The 7359-nt window shown below is 38.0% G+C and overlaps 1 pseudogene; it reads left to right on the forward strand.

Moving 5' to 3' along the window:
- The first annotated feature begins 2949 nt into the window (after positions 1 to 2949).
- LOC123277828 (olfactory receptor 5AN6-like) lies at positions 2950 to 3913 on the forward strand (annotated as a pseudogene).
- Positions 3914 to 7359: the final 3446 nt, after the last annotated feature.

A 7359-nucleotide genomic window follows, 5' to 3' on the forward strand; every position in this document is an offset into this window, starting at 1 on the left:
GTTCTGTCTTACTCTGTCTGACTTATCTCACTTAGTGTAATGCCCTCACTGTCCATCCATGTTGCTGCAAATGGCAGAATTTCCTTCTTTCTCTTGTCTGAGTAATATTCCACTGTGTGTGTTTGTGTGTGACATCTTCTTTATCTATTAATGCATTGACAGACACTTAGGTTGTTTCCATATCATGGCTATTGTGAATAATGTTGCAATAAACATGAGAATGAAGAGATCTTTTTGATATCCTTTTTTCATTTCCTTTGGATATATACCCAGAAGTAGAATTACTGGATCATATGATAGTTATATTCTTAATTTTTTGAGGAATCTCCATACTTTTTTCCTTAGTGGCTGGACCAGTTTACATTCCCAAGGCAACATATGAGAGTTCCCTTATCTCCACATTCTCGCCAACACTTGTTCTCTCTTGTCTTCTTGATGACGACCATTCTAACAGGTGTGACGTCATATCTCATGGTTTTCATTTTCATTTCTCTGATGATTAGTGATATCAACCATCTTTTATGTTCCTTTTGGCAGTTGAATGTCTTCTATAGAAAGAATGTCTATTTATTTTCAATGTCATTTTTAATCAGATTATTTGTTATTAAGTTGTATGAGTTCTTTAAATATAGAATATAATAAGCCCTTATCTGATATACGGATTGCAAATATTTTCTTCCATTCTGTTGGCCGCATTTAATTTTTTTGATTGTTTCTTTTGCTCTGTAGAAGCTTTTTAGTTTGATCTAGTCCCACTTGTTGATTTTTGCATGTGTTTCTTGTGCTTTTGGTGTCATACAGAAAAAATCATTGCAAGATCAATGTCAAGGAGTTTTCCTCTATCTTTTCTTCTATTTTATGGTTTTAGGTCTTATGTTTAAATCTTTAGTTCATTGCAAGTTAAGTTTTGTGAGTTTTGTGAGTAAGGGATCTAGAGTTTGCTCTGCCTTTCTTTGGGTACTCCTGGTTCACTCTTCTTGTTCCCTCTTGTGGCTGAATTCTTAAGTTATTGTGTCTTTGGTTGTTACCACTCACTAGGCTGGCTACTGGAAACCTCTTTTCTGTTCCAGAAGGTGGTGCTCTAGCTCATGTTTGCAGTTTCTCCCTTGTACAAAGGCCAGTTCTGTTTTTCTGAGAGCAGTCTGTTTGCCAGATTCAGGAATGTGCACAAGGAGCCAGTTGCAGAGTGGAGAGAAGTGTGGGTTTGGCACTGGAGTTTTGGGCATTCCTGTGGATGTGGTGGGGTAATCCTCTGGTGAGGTACTCCTGGGGCCTCATGGGAGGACTTCCTGCTGAAATCATGAGCCCTTGCATTCCTCTAATTCTCTCTGATATTCCTATCTGCCTTTTAACCTGATCTCCCTTCTCCCTCTGCTCATGGTCTATCTGCCTCAGTAGTCTAAGTATCTCTAGAGAGCAAGGAATTCCTAGCTGCATCCATATTTGGGGAAAGGAACCCTTTTACCTTATTTATCAGGCTATACCTTATACTTCTATAAGGATTTTCTCTTTTCATTCATCTTTGGAACAAGGAGAATGGGAAATGTTTAGGAAGTAGGAAGAAGTTCGGGATGCCTAATGCTGACCAGTGATTGCAGCTCATAGACAAAGTTTATTCCATTAAAGACACAGCCCTTTTCCAGGGAAATCTCCATGACTTCTACTATTACCCATATACATGGCTGCCAGGCTACATTTGACATCTGTTTTCTACTTTTCATGGCTTCCCATGGTTTGCTTTCTATTTTGAGATTATCTGAATAAAAATGTGTTTTTGATGGGAGATGTTCTGTGACCATCTGGAAAGATGACAGCTATAACATCTTGAAGAAGGCTTACCGTGCCTGATGAAAAATATTCTTTGGTTATTTAGCATTTGGCCTGAAGGCCTAGTGCTTTCCTTCCCTGGACTGGCTCCAAAGAACAAAAGGAGAAAGAACTTCCAGAAACCCTACCTAAGTTTCCCATCCCTGTGTCCATTGCCTAAGCATCGTAACCTTTTCATGATTCAAGTCACTCTACTTTGTAGGAGAAGCCTTGAACATAAGAACAATGAATAGAACCAAGGGTGATTGAGAATCCAATAAAACCATATGCAAAAGTGATAAGAGGTTGCAGTTTGCTGGGTAGAGGGTCCAGAGTTTCCAATAGACTTTTGAAAGTATCACTGACCAAAGAAGATCAAGAATCACTGTCTTAGACAGTTTAATTCATAAGTATCTCTGATTAGAGGAAATAAAAATCTGTACCTGCAAGGATGGGTGGATAATGGCTCTTACAACTTGATCTTTCCTAGCTCCTCAGGAGCCTTCTTAGTGTCATTAAGTTGGGTAAGTCACATCCATTTCTAAGCTGTGTCTTGGCGTGTGACTCTTTCTACCATTTCATTATATTTTTCTTATATCTCTCTTGGCTTTGTGAAAGCAGAAAGGCAGTTACAGAACTTTCCACCCTCCCTGATTACAAATTAATTGAGTATTAGTTCCCAAGGGGATTTTAAAGAGCACCTACTTCACCATCCTCATTTAACTATGGTCCAGCATCATTCAGGGGCTTTTTCAAGCACTTAATTAATTTCAGAGCCATGACTGATCAGACTCTTTCTCTTTTACCATATAAAGAGATGAGAGTATTTTCCTTAATTACTTTGTTTCCAATCCTCATACGTTCGTAAACTATGGATTGGGAAAATATGAAATTAAGGCATTTTAGAAGATAATGTACTAATGATGTTCATTTATTGTCTTTGTCCCCAAAGAGAATTACAGTATTTACGCAAGAGAATTTTTTAAGTTGAGTTTGGTAATTATAAATGGAAGACACTGATTAACTCAAAGTTGATGATTAAGATATATGTGTAGCCAGCTGCAGAGTGGAAAGAAATTAAGAGTATTTCTTTTTGTCTTTTGAAAATGAAATAATTTCCTTCTCCCATCTTTTTCCCTGCAGATGGTACCAACCAGGTCCATGGAAGGAGATAGAAATCAACCTCTGCAGTCGTGTTTGTTCTCCCGGGACTCTTCGATGAAAAAAGGTGAAGCTTATCCTCTCTCCACTCTTCCTAGGGATCTACCTTGTGATCCTAATTTGGAAACTGGGTCTCATCATCCTAATCAGGATGGACTCCCATCTGCACACACCCACGTACATTTTTCTCAGTTTCCTGTCCTTTACAGACATCTGTTCTTCTTCTTCCACCAGCCCAAGGATGCTTTCGGACTTCTTAAAAGATACAAAAAATGATTTTGCTCATTTCCTGTGCCACCCAGTATTTTGTTGAGTCCTAGATTTGTCTGACTGAATGCTGCCTCTTGGCTGCCATGGCCTATGACAGATATGTTGCTATTGGTAGGCCTCTGCAGTACTCAGCCATCATGGCTCCCAGCCTCTGTCAGAAGATGGTTGCTGGGGCCTATGGGAGTGGTTTCCTTGCTGTCATCGCTATTACTATGCCACTTGGTTTCATCTCTGTTACCATGGGCCCAATGTCAGTTCAAATTTCTTCCTTGACATAATCCAAATTATTTTCTTGTCTTGTTCTAATCCCTTCATCAGCCATACCATTCTTTTTCTCGTATGTATTTTTGTTGGGTTCAGTTCTTTCTTAGTTATCAGCTTATCCTATATTTTCATTTCACCTTCCATTCTGAAAATATCTTCTGTCAAAGGTAGTGCCAAAGCTTGCAATACCTGTGCCTCTCACCTGGTAGTTGTGACAATCTTCTATGGCACAAGCCTCTCTGTGTGCCTACTTCCCAGCTCTAGCCACTCCAACAAGCAGGACAACGTGCTGTTAGTGTTCTATGTTATCTTTATACCCATGTTAAATCCTCTTATCTATAGTTTGAGGAAAAGGGCTTTCAAAGAGGCCCTGAAGAGGGTGGTAAAGAGGCTAATACATTTACCTCAGTGAGAACAATATTTTTGCAGCTGTTGTTTCCCCTATGAGGAACACAAGAGTAAGAAGACGTGTGACCCTTTGTAGGTCACAAGAATAGCTAGGTAGAGAGATGGAATGAAAACCTGGCTCCTTGATTCCTGGTGCCATTATGTTTAGCTGTCACCATCAAGTGATCTATTTGAGGCAGTGTCACCACCATTGAATTCAGTTTATAAAGCGTGTATCCATGATTAGACCCAGGTCGATAAAACCCTACACTTTGAGAATAGAAGTTCTGATATATATTTCATGTAGAGAAATGATAAGAATCTAGAAAGCCACACAGACAGTTCTTTCCTCATTGATTTTTTCTTTTATATATTTTCAATTGTTGAGAATTTATTTGTACTTCAATAAAATTTTTAAAAAGAATGTATAAAATTGCATATGTGAATGTTAAAAATAATTTAAAAGTGAATACTTTATCTTATTAATTCCAAAGAGAGTGAGAGAAATCTAGTGTGAGAGAGATGGCACAGAATCAGAAAATTGGAAAGAGGGAGAAAAACAGAGAGAGAGAGAGAGCAGAAAAAATGGGTACAGAGGGAAGGGGAGGGGAAGGAGGAGAAAGCAGGAGAGGAAACTAAAGGAAAAGAGAAAAAAATAGTGTTCTGGCTTTATTCCCAAATAACATTGTTCCTTCTATCTTATTCCTTGAAACTCCTTGTGAATTGAATTGTGAAAAACAGATGGGAGAAAGGAATGGTAGAAAGAAGGGGCAATTTTAAGGTCAAGAGTTGGGGAGATTCTCACAGGCTAGAAAGAAGTCAAAGTCATCAATTTCCGGGCATACGTGGCCTGAAGCATGTTCTGTGGTAGCCTCCCAGAGACCATGCCAGACTCAGAAATGAAGGCTGTCATGGTATGTCTAGGAAGGCAGAGTCTGAATCTCAGAGATCTAAGCCCATGGAATTTCAAGGCCTTAAGTTGACCAGAGAGCAGCAGAGCAATCAGATGTGGGGTACCATGGAGACTCAGGGTCCAGCTGGTATAATTTAAAGAAAATTTTGAAAAGAGATGTTTCCTCATGCATGAGTTGTGGACTGAGCTTTACATATATTATGTCACTATTTACACAATATTTTACACTTTACATAGTTACATTGCATAGGTTTGATTTTTTTCTCTTACCATGTTCAGTTGGCAGGGGATAAATTAGACCCATTTACAGATAAAACCTTTGGTCATACTGAGGTCTGCCACATTCTTCCCAGGGTAGCAACAATTCTTCTTGAAGCTCACAAAGTGTCATGTATGGAACAAAATGGTTCTTACTAACCAGAAACATTTCTACTGCTACTTGTCCATGGTGCCAAATTTCTGTACATTTGATGTTATAGCTTTAAAACTATCTTAAGAATCTGTTCCTTTTAAAATATTAATTTTTTACAGTTCTTATCAGAGTGACTATATAACTACTGACCAATTAGCAAGTGTTAAACTGAATAATTAACTCCTTATCCCATCCATCCTTTTCTCTCTAGAAGTAGGATTAGCAGAAGCAGATCAAATCATGAATGAGAACTTCCTAAATCAGGTGTTTCCCTAGTAATGGCAGGGTAGATGAGCTCCATCTTAAAAAAAAGGGAAAAACAAAACCCAAAAAACAAAACCAAAATTTTGTGGGAATCATCTTAAGCAGATATTTTTAATGAAGGATTAGTAATGCAGCATAATATGTTGTAAAGAACTCCAATTCAGAACACATGAATTAAACCTACTTTTAATAGAAGGCATGCCACGTACTTCACACTCTCAGTGCTTTATAAGGATTATCTAATTGATTCTACGAAGAACTACTCTATAAAGTAGCTGATACTATAAGCCCATTTTATGGGTGATATTAATGGAGCTTGAAGAGGTTAACTTGCTCAAGGTCACACAACCAGGAAATGGAAAGCTGGAATTCAAACCAGATTAGCTGATACTAATGTCCATGGTATTAACCATGATGATCTGTGGCGCTGTCAAGAATTAGTTTTACTGTATTCCTTATTACTTCAATATCCTCACTTATGCCTAGGAAACCATGCAATATCTGTCTCATAGGGCTGCTGTGATAATTAGCTCAGGTCACGGAGTGAGAAAAAATATATATCTAAAATGGAAGGCTTTGTAAACAGGGAAATGTCCACATATCTAATTTATTGTTATCAAGCAGTATTCTCAGTTAGCTGTGTCATCTTTGGCAAATCTCTTAGCTCCTCTGGCTTCTAGCTCCTCACCTTGAAAATGATGATGGTATTAGACTAGAAGATGTCCAGGTCCTTTCCATGTCAAATGCCTCCAAGGTTGTTAAAAGAAATGCTATAATCACAAGACCATAATAGGACCAGGAGGAAGTGGGGAATTGAATCAGAAGGGACATGGCAAAGTGGGGCATGAAATTAGATGGAGCAAAATTCCATGACAACCATGACCCAAGAGAATAAGCACCTGGAGTGTTTTCTCCCTCATTGTCTTTTCTCTTTTCACCTCTGCCCTAATAACACATTTAAGAAATACCCATCCAGTTGTGGGTATTTCTTTGGCTGTGAATGGACAGCCAATTTCATGGCCTAAAGCACCAATCTTGGAGTGCAGTAGGGCCCACCTGAATAGATCTTTTGAAAGCAAATGAGCAATTTCAAGTTTGGCAAGAGCTCTGTTATCCTGGGGGATGTAGGTCAAGGTAAGAGGGCAAGATTTATAGAAAAGAGTGGATTCCGTGTTATCTCAATATCAAAGTGATTCTTCCAGTAAAACCTATGTGGAGTAAGATTTGTGGTCCTCATACATTTTATGAGGTTTATGCTCTCTTCTCTTCTTTATCTCTTTCCTCTCCCTCACTTCCACACCCTCCACTTAGGGCTTTTCCTGGGGTTCTCTTTCTCCCTACCCAAATTCTCTCACCTTCAGTGAAAAGAATAATCTCTAATCTAAAATGTCAATATTACTATGGAGTGAGGGGTGGATGATGTTGAGTTCTAGTTCTGCAATTTCTTAATGATGTGGTCTTTAACTCAGTTAACTTGTGTTTTTCACTTGTAAAATGAGAGAAATAGAAACATTTAGAATCTAATGAGACAATTTCTATAAAGCCCAGCACACTCTAGAAATTAATAATAAAGCATTGAATGAAAAATAATAATTTGCTGAATTCCAGGGGATTTAACTAATATCAAAACATCTTTGTCTAAGTATGGCCCTCTCATCACTCTTATTCAACACAGTACTGGAAGTTCTAAGCAGAGAAATTAAGCAATAAAAAGAAATAAAAAGTAACAAAATTGGAAGAGAAGGAGTAAAACTGTCACTATCTGCAGTTGACATGATTTTATATTTAGAAAGCCATAAAGAATCCATCAAAAAACTATCAGAAATAATAAGCGAATACAATAAAGTTTCAGGGTACAAAGTCAATATACAAAAATCAGTTG

The sequence above is a fragment of the Equus asinus genome, unplaced genomic scaffold (genome assembly GCF_041296235.1).
Source record: "Equus asinus isolate D_3611 breed Donkey unplaced genomic scaffold, EquAss-T2T_v2 contig_800, whole genome shotgun sequence".
In the NCBI taxonomy this organism is placed as follows: Eukaryota; Metazoa; Chordata; class Mammalia; order Perissodactyla; family Equidae; genus Equus; species Equus asinus.